The 14,324-nt window shown below is 43.8% G+C and overlaps 2 pseudogenes; one reads left to right on the plus strand and one right to left on the minus strand.

The window, feature by feature from the left end:
- Positions 1-886: 886 nt before the first annotated feature.
- On the plus strand, positions 887-1,903 carry LOC147444262 (uncharacterized; annotated as a pseudogene).
- Positions 1,904-6,364: 4,461 nt separating this feature from the next.
- On the minus strand, positions 6,365-10,130 carry LOC147444263 (uncharacterized; annotated as a pseudogene).
- Positions 10,131-14,324: the final 4,194 nt, after the last annotated feature.

The following is a 14,324-nucleotide window of genomic DNA, read 5'->3' on the forward strand; positions in this document are numbered from 1 at the left end:
AGAACTCTGCCTCCTCTGTCTCTACTAGACATAACGTTGCCTGTCCTCGCGCGCCCCCCCCCCCCGGCCCCCTCTCCTCCTTGCACTAATTTGGGTGTTGCTCTTCATGCACTTCACTCTGCTCGGAAGCCAAGCCCCGCCTCCCTCCTCAGGTATCTCGAGACTCCCGTTTGTTGCGCCGCTGTGTGACAAGGATCAGCGAAAATCTCTTTGTCTCTCTCTCTCTCTAAAAAAAATCAGCGACTCGTATTTCAGTCCCCCCACCTGCAAATTGGCTCTATTTCCAAAAACGTCCCTTTCCCTTCCCACTCTAATCCTTTTGTTTTAGTTTTGCAAATGGCATCTTCCAATGATTCCCTCAAACCTGTTGAATCCAAAATTGAGCATGCCTACTCAAACTTATAATACAAGCGAAGTCTATAATCATACAAGATGCTCATGATCCACATGAAGAATTGATTGGCTCCATCAAAGGTCCTCAGGACTATATACACATGCAGATTTAAGAAGCTCGTTCATGGGATAAACGGCGCAGAACTGGGGCGCGATCGGTGAGACGATCTGGATCGTCAGCGTGGTGGGGCTGGGCTTGGGGTAGGAGGTAAACCCGGGCGCCGAATGGCGGGACGACGTGGCACCGGACGGGTGACGTGGCCTCGGGCGACGAGGTGCCACATGGATAAAGGGGCAGGTGGGTGGCCGGGGCGGCTTTCTGTGCGCGGACAATGATTGTCAGTTAGGGCCCCAAAAGGGATTGCTTCATACAAGGTGGGGTGGTGGGACAGTTTCATATTTGAATTGGGGAAGGTCATGCAACAGAGCAGGTGTAGGGGTAAACCCGAGCTTCTGAACAGGAGGCGCAAGCGGGTGTTTTGTGTTGACGAAGATGCACGCCTCCGCCAGTGGAGGGGCAGCGGTTGGGGGGCCTTGGGGGTGGGATCTAAATGGGTTGCTCTTGCAGCTACAAGTCAATGAGAGCTTCAGGGAGCTTGATGGTGCTTGGAACGAGTCCGAGGGGGGGGGCGGTTGGCGCTTCGGATGGAAACTCAAGTGATATGGATGAGGTGGAAGAGTTCTTTGAGGAGCATCAAAGTGGGTGTTTGGATGCATTTGCTTTTGCATCAACTAGGTACTTTGCTTTTGATAGACAAACATACGGGCTTATGATAGCTTCTATCGAAAGTGGCCAAACGATTACCATATGTGCTCTCAAAGCCCATGACAAGCGAGGTGTGCTAGACTTGAAAAAATGGGCAAGAATGAGGGATTCACTCCACGTAATGGTTGACCAAGGTGGATCTTCACGTCTTGTTATTGGGAATGGAAAGTTGATTGCATGTATAGAAGATTGGGAAAGCATTGTTTCCGCATGCCACTCAAACAACCATTTATGCTTGCAGGCAACGATGGCATCCATTGCATGTACATGGTGCACAAGTATTAGACAGCATGGAATCCCACTTGCTTATGTGAAGGAGTTTTTGGACTTGTGTGTTTGTGCATCGTAGCCCTGGTTGGGGGAATTGGAGAGCCATGACACCACTTCCACAGAAAAGTGCCCGGGTTTACAAGACAGACAAAAGAGTCCCGGCAAGGATGAAGGTGGTGTTGAGGAACATACAACACTGATGGATGATATTCAAAATGTGATCAATGCTATTGCCATCAAGCACAAGGCTAGATTGGTAGAGCGGCGATCATCATCGTCGAGGGGCTTCATTCAACTTTTGTGTCATCGCAATGGGGAGGCACGAAGAAAGGGCCATGATCATCGAAGACTGCGCACATCAAAGAAGTGTGGATGCCCGTTTACTATCATCATTCAACGCGTCTATGATATAAAGGAAAGTGTAAGGATAAGGGTTCATGTTGGGCACAAAGGTCATGTGTCGAGATCACGTGAGGATCTTTATCACTTGCCGGTGCATCCTACTGTGAGGAAACGATGCATGGAAGATTTGTTTGACGTTGGAACATGTCGCCATGTCGCAAAGATGAGTGTATCCAAGGAGCTATTTCACTTCAATATGGCATTGCCGATAGAGCAAGTGTCACATAGATTCTTCGTGATACCAAAGGAAATTCAAATGATGGCATATCAGCTCCGATTAGAAGGTAAATAAAGCCCTGAATGTCTCCTTGCTGGGATAATCATAGGTTTGTATGGGCTTATCTGTCATGGTGCTTGGGTTTATTTTGGGGTAGTGCCTAGGTTTATTTATTATTTTGCGTGGGTTTATCTATCAGATTCATTTAAGACTTGAGTTTAATTGACTGCTTTTGTTTAGGGAGGCTAGGAAGCGATGACTGGTCTTCAATGTACCAGGAGGCTCTAAAATTAAAAGAGCAAAACAAAGTTCTCTATTGTCAACCCTACAACCCGGATGCCTTCGATGAGATGGAAAGTCCATTCATACTCATTATTCAGGATGATTGGATGCTCGGCATGTGCTTGCGTTTCTCAACAAACAATGCTTGGGCAATAAACTCCACATTCAAAACAAATGTTTTTGGGATGCCACTCTATCCAGCCATATTGCCAAATCAAAATGGAATTGGTTTACCCTTGTGGTTTATGTTATGCACACATGATGTAGGAACATCTCAAGAAAGCATTGCTTTGCAAGTGACACTAAGGCTTGTGTTCCACAGAATGAACAACATTCGCCCTCGAGCATTGGTGATTGACAAATGTATGACTTCATTATTGGCCATCAATAAAGTTGTTCATGCTGATCAATCTTGTTGGGAGGTGGACAAAGATGGGACAACTCAACAAGTTGCATGTATTGTCTTGCTATGGTGGTTCCATACCAAGAAAGCATGGGTGGAGCACTTGCTTCCACAGGTTTGTAATATGGTTTTGTATATGTGTACGTGGGTTTATCTGCATGTTAGAGGTTTATCTATTAGTGCCTGAGTTTATCTATCAGTGTCTGGGTTTATCTATCAGTGCCTTGGTTTTTTTGTGTGTGAGAGCTTATCTGTGTGGACCTGGGCTAATATGGGTGAACTATAGATTATCTCGTATATGTTTCTTGATATGCCTGCCCACTTCTTTTGCAGGCTCCTAAGGAGATGCGTGAAACCCTATATGCATCAATGGAAAATCTAATGCAATGTGGTACAGAGGACAACTTCGAGGCTCAGTATGCCTAGTTGTTGATAGAATGTGAAGGCCACCCTAATATTGTAAGGTATATCTGCAATGGTTGGGCTGCAAAGACATGCATCTGGCGACGAATGTGGCCAAAATACGGTCTTTTATTTCCACATCGGCATGTGGACACTACCAATTTGGTCGAGTGACTATGGCAGTATGTGAAATACACACTTCTAGATGCAAGGATCAATCGATCAGCCTTGGATTTATTGCATGCCCTGGTGGGTGACTCCAACACCGGGACACGAATGGGTGGCACTGCTATCTAGTTCTTTCATCAGAAGCAAGAGATTGGTATAATATTTTCTTTTCATATTAATCAAAGAAAAGGCAATGGGTTTTTCTATGACTGCCTAGTAGGATTATTCGTTTGCATGAAGACTTGCATTTGTGCCTGGGTTTATAGTATGGTATAGGTTTATATGGTTGCCTGGGTTTATCTGTGTCTAGATTGCTTTTGAAGCTGATCACTGTATATTTTGTGTAGTTGACTCTGGAAAGCACAACATTTATGGAAGTGATCGGTTGTGTGTGTGTGTGTGTGTGTGTTTGTGTGTGTGTGTGTGTGTGTGTGTGTGTGTGTGTGTGTGTGTGTGTGTGTGTGTGTGAGAGAGAGAGAGAGAGAGAGAGAGAGAGAGAGAGCCTACAGACGAACAATACGACAGATTTAGGCTACCACAGAACACAAGACTTGCACGAGGTGAAGAAATCTTAAGGAGATATGCAAATGACCCATCGACGATTCAAGTTATCGATGAAGCTGCACTCTTATTTAAGGTCTTGAGCATGTCATCCACAGGGACATGGTATCAAGTTAGTATACAATCGGCATATTATGACTGCAAAGATTGGTTTAGCAACTGCAAGCATCTGTATGGAATGCGACTCATCTTAAGGGACTTCTTTTCTCATATTAGCCATATTCTACCCATCATTGACACAGCCCGAGAGCTAGTCATGGAGCACGATCCTGAACAGTTTCAGGGTACTACCATCGATGTAGAGCCTCCTCCAACACAAGTTTTGACCCAATGCATTGACGAGCTAAAATCACTCTTGCACAACATTGAAGAGGTCATTCCATCATATAGTAACTCAAAGATCTTGTCATTGGTGGGGAAAGTGCGAGCAGCATATGTTGGCCTCTTTGCTCAAAGAGCACCCATGGAGATCGATTTGCCAAAGAAGGGAAGTGTAACACAAGTACAGGCACATGTAACTGCCACTCGACTTGGGCATGGCCAACCTAGGCCAGAAGGAGTAAATATGCAAATCACGGTGCCCACACGGCCTGCTAGACAAACGGGTGCCTTGCGACATAAGCATCAAAGGGGCCGTAAACGAGTTCAGTTTTCTTCGCAAAGGCGGGTTTACTGTCATCATTGTTGCACAAAGACTTTCTTGGTGGAAGAGGGGGTCGATACATGCCACACTTGCAATGCATTGTTGCCTATGACTTCATGGTTAAGAGCTCAAGAAAAGCTAGGAGCATTGATAGGCCCACAAGCCTTGTTGTTTCATGGGTCACATGCTTATGAATGCCTTGTTACATTCGTGGTATGTGGACCAAACAATGACGATGAGCGTTTTTTTGATCTGAAGTTCAATGATGGGGAAACCATGCATGGAGTATTGGCATCAGCTCATCGAATTGTACTTTTGTAAAACCCTGCAGTAAACATCTTCCTCTTGCCTTGCTGTTTTGCTCGGGTTTATCTGTATCCCATGTTTGGTTATTTGTACTATTTTGGACCTCTCAATCACCTACCATATCCGGGTTTATCTATATCCCATGTTTGGTTATTTGTACTATTCTTGGACCTCTCAATCACCTACCATCTCTTTTCACCTGAATAAGGCAAGTTTTAAACTTATTATTATGGTGGTAAAGGAGTGGACTATTCTTACTTCGTACAAATTGATAGGCTTTTTGTTTTTCTTTCAATCAACCTTATACCTTCTTTGGGTTTTGCTCAACCTATCGGCACTACTTCTTGTCTTGTGATGGAGAATTTTGACTCATTACCTTCCCTAAAATAATCTTCAATACCTCTGCTTTATACACTTAATTCCATACCTATTTTAATTGACCATGGGCTACCTCTTTATGTGGCAGTTCATTCTCGATGCCCTCTTAGGATTGTATTTCTTGTGCAACCATTAGGTGTATAGTTTTTCTCAACTTTGATAGAGATTGCAGTGTCTATAAAGTTAGATTTAAGTTATACAATAATTATTTTTTATGTTAATATTAGACTAATTAGGTTCAAACACAGAGAGAGAGAGAGAGAGAGAGACTATCAACATAGTTTAGTTGTAGAAATGTATGTGATGCAAGTGGAGAAGAGATTTATCCTTCTAGTATGATTGTCTTATACTCTTGGCAGCATCTTCCTTTCCTCTTTCTACCATCATCATTGTGGATTTTCACTACGAGCACTAATACTACTACCACTACTAATAGCTTAGGCACAATGTCAATGTCAATGTTTTTTAGAAACTTGTCCAAGGAAAACCAAATGCATGACTAACGCACCAAAACATAAAACACGATGAGGCCTCATAAAACATTGGATGAGTTTTCGTGTGTGTGTGCGTGTGTGTGTGTGTGTGTGTGTGTGTGTGTGTGTGTGTGTGTGTGTGTGTGTGTGTGTGTGTGTGTGTGTGTGAGAGAGAGAGAGAGAGAGAGAGAGAGAGAGAGAGAGAGAGGCTTTCAAACCATATGGTGAAATTTGCCATGATACCAAACAACACAACTTGAATGACAGCTTGCAAATACAACCACAAAATCTACGCACTTCACAAGCTTTCACACATACCATGGATGTCTACCCAAGGCACACTATTCAAACTTTGAAGCAACTTAATTTCATAGCTTAAGCCAAGAGAGAGAAGGGAAAGCCAACACATTGCATGCTAAAGCTGATGAGTATGTGATGCAAGTTCATACAAACAGCATTTTGATAACCGATAAAGTAAACCCGTTACACATATCAACCCAGGCAATCCATAAACCCAAACTTAATTTAACATCCGAACATGTAAACATGGATAACATGTCAACCCAAAAAATTTGTAACACAAAATTGTTTTAATCACCTAGCATAAGCCGAGGAGAGAATGAAAAGTTCACATTCCATGTTAGAGCTGATAAGTATGTGAAACAAAATCATACAAACGACATAGTCACTCAAAACAATCTCAAGCAGGTGAAGATAAAATCTCTTGTGCCTCATCCTCATCACTAATAACATCTTGGGCGCCATCCTCACTGTCCCCTTTTCCACTTCCACCGCCGTCATCCTCGTCATCAGTCCCATCATTCTCACCGTCATCACCGGCACCACTTATGTCAACCCCACCATCGTCATCACCGCCACCACTGATGTTACTCCCACCACTTATATCATCACTGCCACCACTTGTGTCACCCCCACCATCATCATCATCGGCACCACTTATGTCACTCCCACCACTTATGTCATCGCCGCCACCACTTGTGTCACTCCCAGCATCTTCATCATCGGCATCCCCATCGCTACCATAATCGGGATCATCATCCCCACTCCCATCCTTGTTAGACTCGTCATCACTCCCTCCGCTACTCCCCCCGCTGCTTTTATCCTCATCACTACGAACAATCAAGGTCCCCACTTTGATCCGGCACTGCATTAAAATAGATTAATTTAAACTCAGACATACAATAAACCCGGGAACTTACAAAAACACAAACCCGATTAAAATAGTAAAGTTGGCTTCTATGACCATAGAACTTACCCTAGATTCGTAGCCTTCCTCCACGTGACTCTTGATCTCCTTTTCCATTGCCTCTTCCCTTTGATCGATCGTTTTCATGTGGTTGGCCACAAATTGCATGATAAAAGTATCTTTCTTCATGGCCGTTTGAGCCTTGCGCGGAAGGCGTCCCAAGTGAGGGCTGCCCTATTCTTTGCTCTCTCCTCAATCCTCTTGCGATTTACTGCAAACTTTCGACTCACATCCTTAAAGTGCTCTTGGGCCCGTACCTGATCTCGTATACTTGACTTGGCCACGTCGTTGTTGACACTCCCTCGAGGCCGCCCTTCGAGCCTTTGAGGGATGAAGACATCCAGCCCATTTACTTTCTTTAAGTGTTGAATCATCCGTGATCAACTATCCATGAGAGTATTCCGACTCGCACATGGTGGTTTAGCCCGACAAATCCTCACCAACTTACCCCCATTGATAACCACTGACAGATAAACCCGGGCAATAAAAAATACTAGACAGAGAGAGATTTGCACACCATGCCGTGGCAGGTACACCCGGGCAATAAGAATACTAGAGAGAGAGAGAGAAAGAGAGAGCTGCACACCATGTCGTGACAGGTAAACCCGGGCAATACTAGACAGAGAGAGAGAGAGAGAGATTTGCACACCATGCCGTGACAGATAAACCCGGGCAATAAGAATACTAGAGAGAGAGAGAGAGAGAGAGAGAGAGAGAGAGAGAGAGAGAGAGAGAGAGAGAGTTGCACACCATGCCCTGACAGATAAACCCGGGCAACAAGAATCCTAGAGAGATAGAGAGAGAAAGTTGCACACCATGCCATGATAGATAAACCTAGGGACTTCTTACCACAGTTGTGGAGGTAGTACAGCTTGCCCCTGATTGTTTTGCACTCTTTACTTGAAGCTTGGGCCGCTTTGAAGAGCCGACAAGGGCAAGAGCCTTATCCGCCGGCCCTTCATTCTCTTGCCCCGTCTCCACATGCTTTTTAGCCTTATTCTTCACACCATCCCTCTTTACAGCAATCTTATCCTCCGGCACCTTCTCCAACTGCCCCTTGCCCATGTGCCCTTTCACCTTGACCTAACCATTTTATCAAAGAAGAGGAAAACCATAAGATAAAAAAAGACAATTCATTGGCTTCTTGCACAACACTTGAGGGGCTTACCTCGTCAACAGCAAGTTTCCGGTCGACGGGATCACGGACTTCCACCTCTTTCATCCTCTTCAACCTCTTCACATTTTGTTGCTCGGGGACCACCGTACCTTCTTTCTCTTTCACATCGGCCTTGGCCTTTCTCTTGTTCACCTATGACAATGCACTGAGACATAAACCCGGGTGCAAGGACTAAAAACACTTGCAAGGCACACTTTCCTTGCAATAGTCTGCCTAGGGCCGTTTTTTGCATACCTATGTCTTGGGTGGCTCGGAGCCTGTTGTGCCACTCAACTTCTTTGCTTGACCACTCTTTTGAACCTTCAAGGGACTTGATCCTTCAAGCACAATTATATCCTGCACACATTACAACCGACACAATTTTCAAAAAAATTGCACAATACTCGAGCATTGACAGGTAAACCCTGGCACTGACAGATAAACCCAGGCACAGTCCTACCATTTTAGTTTGTTGGTCCTCCTTTGCAACCTTAGGAGCCTTTGGAGCCCCTGGTCGGGTGCCCGCTGTGCCGCTCACCTCCTTTGACTGGACGCTTTTTTGAGCCTTCAACGCGCCTGATCCTTTAACCATATTCAAACCCTGCACATCTTAAACACCTAAGCACTTAACAGCTAGCGAAACTCGGGCACTGACAGATAAACCCAAGCATTTCTCCTACCTGTTTTGTTGGTTGGATCTCCTTTGGGGCCAGGGCCTTCTTCATACTAGCATCTTGGCATGGCTCCTGAGGTACATCCGATGATAGAGGGGCATCTTGACCCTGCACAAATCTTACATGTTTTGTTGGTTGGGCCTCCTTTGGGACCTTTGGGGCCTTCTTCAAAACAAAGCCTTGGCCTTGCTCTCGAGGTACATCCGCAGGCAAAGGAGCATCTTGGCCCGGTGGCATTGCAATCTTCAAAGGCATTGCAATCTTTGGGGCCTTTGGAGCCTTCTTTGAAGCAACACCTTGGCACGGTTCTCGAGGTACATCCGTTGACAGAGGAGCATCAATATTCAAAGGCGTTGCCCTCTTCAAACCCTGCACATGTGAACACTTAACAGCAGGCACAAATTTCCCTTAAACCACACAAATCTTCAAGCAATGACAGATAAACCCGGGCATCTACAGGAAGAGTCCTACCTATTTTGTGCGTTGGATCTCCTTTGGGGCCTTTGGGGCCTTTGGGGCCTTTGGAGCTTTCTTTGAAGCAGCACCTTGGCACGCCCATCGAGGTACATCCGCCGACAGAGGAGCATCTTGGCCCTGAGGTGTTGCAATCTTCAAACCCTGCACACATTGGAACAAATAAACCCAAACATCCACAAATAAACCCGGACATTCACAGGTAACCCGGGAACTGTCTTACTTGTTCTGGCTGTTGGGCCTTTAAAGCCCCCTTCTTCCCTTCCTTGGTCACAACAGCAGCAGGCTTGCATGGCTTCGGTTCTACAACCGCCAATGGAGGAACATCGTCATTGTTTGGTCCTTTCCCCGCTTTCTTCTTCCTTTCACCGGTCACAGCATCAGTCTTGACCGGCGAAGGCTCCGGAACAACATCGGGCTGAGACACTGCAAGAAGGAGCTCCCCCCCCACCTCTTTGACCTCCTCAACTAGCGTTGGCCCCGCCCTCGACCGCGTGGCTCTCATCGCAGGCGGCCTTTTGGCTCCCCCCCCTCCCCCAGCCCTTCCAGTAGGCTTCTTTGGCGGAGGTGTAGAGTAGGTGCCCCTCATTCCCGTCCTCCCTCCCTTCTTCTCCTTGCCCGCCATCTCTACGCAATCCTGGACAGAGCTCCCCCTTGCCCTCGATGCCCTTGAAACCCCCTAGACAGACCTGCGCGATGCCCTGAGACTCCCCCTCAAACCCCAAAACAGAGGTGGCAATGTTGAACGCAACCCGATCGAGAATGGCGGGATGACCTGTAGGCTGTACTACGAGGTGCAAAGTGAAAGCAACCCGGTCGAGAATGGCGGGACGACCTGCAGGCTCCCTTCACTGCCTGAGGTGACGTGAGGTGACACACCCCACTTCAAAATCATGGCGGGTGATCCCATCAGATTTCCCCCCGTCATAATTCGTGCCGATGTGGATCGTCCGTCACCATCTCACCCACGTCCCAAAGCCACGTCACCCGCCCGACGCCACATCATCCCACCATTCGGCGCCCGGGTTTACCTCCTACCCCGAGCCCATCGTCTCGCCCATCACACCCGGTTCCGTGCCGTCGATCCCATGAACGAGCGTTCTAAATGTGCATGTGTATATAGTCCTGAGGATCAAAGGTGGAAGAATAATAAAGATTAATGCAGAGATTGCAAAACATGCTTACAACGATGGCATACTTCAATTCAACTTTATAATTTCTCATACACTATACAACCTTCTAAATAATTGTATGTACAAAGGGGAAGTCAAGGATGAGGAATCTCAAATAAGTACATGGGAACATTTCTATCACTACCAGCCAAAAATAGTGGTTTCTAAATATGGTTGAATCTTACAAGTAAGGCTTTCAATCATTGAAATTTCATATTATTTTTTCAAATTCTCAATCTCATAGCAATTTACTATATTATCGCTCTCTGTATTCTCGCAATGAGATGTACACATATATTCACCCTCCACAATGTTATTTTTTTTTAGTACGTTTTCATTCATATCACCCATTTAAAGGTAGCACTAGTCGCTAGGTACCTTTGGATGCAGTTTAGCTCATGGCCGAAACTCCATGCTAGATCGGGCATTGAGAACTCCTCCCCTATGCAAACACTTCTGCAACTGTGATGCATATTAAAATTGTATAAAATTGTATATTGTGTATTTTTTGCATAGACCCCTAGGGAAGGGTATCTCTCAAGGGTTTCTAGGACCCAAATTGGATCTGATTGACTAGATTATGAGTATTGCATTGATTTTATTCTAGCATTTTGGTGTATTTGTTTGTGGCTTTGGAGAGTTTGAAGGTTTGGCCCTCACGGGCTACCACACGGCACAACATAAACCCACTTAGGGTTGTAGTAAAGCAAGGGTCACAATATATATAGAGCATTGAGCACTTACCATAGAAATCACAAGTGATCCTCTTGAGGGAGCTCACGAGCTCGTGAACTATGGTGACTGACTATTGTTATTGACATGGATGCATTGATGACGGCAAGGAGCCTAGTGCATTGATAATTGGAGGGAAACTAACGCTCCACATTTACACCAAGCACTTGAGGTGCATTGTTGTTATACTAAAAAGAGACCGTCTAGTGGAGAGAATCTTGGGATATGCCAACATAGGACCACTGTGTCTTTCTTTTCACAATGGTTTTAGCCGGTTGAGAATTTTAATTCTTTACGAAAAGCTTTGAGCTACATGTCCATTGATCGCTTTCCATAGAGGGTAGTCACAAAATAAGTGACACGATTTCTCCAACTAGAATCTTGTGTGTGTTCATGCAATTGTAAACCTAACCGAACAGGGTTTACTTAGAACTTTTCTTGAAATTTCAAGACAATAAATAGTTAAGATTTTTGCTAAGCCTACTCCAACTTATAATACGAGCGAAGTCTACTATCATACAAGATGCTCATGATCCACACTAAGAATTGATTGGCTACATCGAAGGTGGAAGAATAATAAAGATTAATGCAGAGATTCCACATGCTTACAAAGATGGCATACTTCAATTCAATAGTCCGATCTCTAGCCTTCAACTTTATAATTTCTCATACACTATACAACCTTCTAAATAATTGTATGTACAAAGGGGAAGTCAAGGATGAGGAATCTCAAAAATAGTACATGGGAACATTTCTATCACTACCAGCCAAAAATATGGTTTCTAAATAGTGGTTTCTAAATATAGTTGAAATTTCATATTATTTTTCCAAATTCTCAATCCCATAGCAAATTACTATATTAGAGCAGAATAAACACTAACTATATTCTTGTATAAACAATTTTGAAGTTTGAACATTTATCTACACTCTTTATAGTAGAGATTGAGAAAATGTTGAGCGCTCAAGCTTCCATGTGTCACTTACTATCACTTTAAAAAAACAAAAAAAAGCTTTCAAAACATTTAAGATGCAAAAGTGAAGGGTATAAGTGTAGGAAATCAAAATACTAACCGGAGGCTTAGGCTCTAATAGACGATTCGGGTGCAAAGCAACTAGCGAGGATCCCCTTCACTTGTTCCAAGAATGTCTAGCTACAAGAGGCCTCACATGTAAAATATGTAAATTGATAGAGAAGACCTAGAAAATCCTATTCTTCAAGAAAAACCTACATTTTGGGAGGAAAGAATTGAATAAATCAAGCCATCATTGTCTGCACACAAATTGTCTGCTTTTGCTACTTTAGACAAGTTTGGAAGTTTAGAAATCGGTGTCTTCAAAAATGTCCACTCGATGGCCAATTTCAAAGAGATCATTTCTATTGAAAAACACAAAGGGGCTATGTAGATCTGAAACGTGTGTTATGATCCCTAAGGCAGGATTGTACATTTCTTTCAAAATATAATATAACACATCCAGTCACAATTGCAAGAATGGGAAAAAGGAAAAAGAAAAGTCATGTCTCGAGTTGTGAGTGTCGCCAAAAAAAAGGTTTGGCAATGGAAAAACAAAATACTCTATTTATGGCAAAAAATTAAGTCCCTTCCTTTGAAAGACTTAGCTTCAACAACCACCCTATCTCACTTCCTTTAATTCTATTGTTTTAGAATGTGTAGGTTTTGTACAACCTGCAAAGTCGTAGAACAGGGTGTCTCAGGGCGGCTTGCGGTAGGATTCATAGCTAGCTACAACAGTTGAAGAGGCTTGAAGGCATGGTGGGGGTGTTACCCCGCTGGACTACGGGCGGCTCAAAGGGGAATACTGGGCAGATCCACCATGCTGGTTTCTATCTCCTCCATGCCATCCTCCCTCAGGAGTAGCCTTTCCTCCCATCACCCTACTGAGCGAGAATTTGGAGGCCTTCATGGTGCGGTGCCTCATATGCAGCCAATATCAAATCAATAGGCAATCAAAGAATACCAACACCAAGCTAGGGAATCCCAATAATCAAAACATTTAGCAATTTTTTAGAGTGAAAGCCTTAGGGAATATCAATACATCATCAGAGAAATCCTTTTGAGACACCAACGGTTCATGCCTTCTAAAATGAGCTCAAAAAGCTAAATTATAATTTAGGAGAAAGTACCATTCCAAAGCAATCAGATGCATACATAAGAACTATATTCATTGATTATGGTATCAAGACAGGAGGCCAGATTGAGGAAACACTCCAAGCAAGTCAACAAATTCTCCCAAGCAATCGGATGCATAGATAAAATCCAAATTCAATGACTATGGTATCAAGAACTTCGAGGCCAGATTGAGGTAATACTTCAAGCAAGTCAAATAGGTAGCAAAGGCTCCCAATCAATTAGATGCATACATAAAAACCAAATTCAATGACTATGGTATCAAGAACTTCGAGGCCAGATCAAGGATGCATTCCAAGCCAATCATATAGCCACCATATGTGTAGGGTCAAAAGTTCAAGTTTAGGAAATAAAAATCATAGGAGCCACATGAAACAAAATTAAACAACCAGTAGAAGGAGCATAAGTCCTAGTAGTAGTGCAACATCCTACTACTAGAGCCACTCCCAAATTTGTAGTGCCATACCTAAAGATCAAAATCTCTCTAGGAATCAAAAGAAAACCAAAAAATCATCGGTCCATAACCCAAGTATCAGTTTCATTAAGCTTTTGCTATAGCTTTATTTTATCATGGAGACATGCAGCCTACCAGATCATGGAAAAAAAGACCAAAATTACTTAGTATGGTCCAGTACAAGAGTCCCATTAGGCAAAGGAAATCCTAAAGAGTAGCATCCAATCCTTCTATCTATCCCACGATAGTCAAGATATAGTCATTAGTGCTAACCATCAAAACAAAAATCCCTTGAGCCAATCAAGCTCCAAAAAGTAATGGGAAGAAATTAAATTTGATGATATTCCTTTCCTTAGGGATCAAAATTAAGAGGCTCATCAGTCCTATCCATTAAATTTCAAAGAAATCAGAGTTTGTAGGGCGTTCTTGGAAGTAAAAACAACCCTAAGTAGAGTAACAACAGTAGAAGAAAATACCTTTTAGCTTGCAAATGAGCACCCATCCATAAAGGGTCAGAGAACATTAGCAATGGTGTTCTAGGCTGAGAACAAACCCCTGATGTAGCTATTTCAAAAAAATACTAG

The sequence above is a fragment of the Adiantum capillus-veneris genome, chromosome 13, assembly GCF_014529385.1.
Source record: "Adiantum capillus-veneris isolate H3 chromosome 13, ASM1452938v2, whole genome shotgun sequence".
Taxonomy (NCBI): domain Eukaryota; kingdom Viridiplantae; phylum Streptophyta; class Polypodiopsida; order Polypodiales; family Pteridaceae; genus Adiantum; species Adiantum capillus-veneris.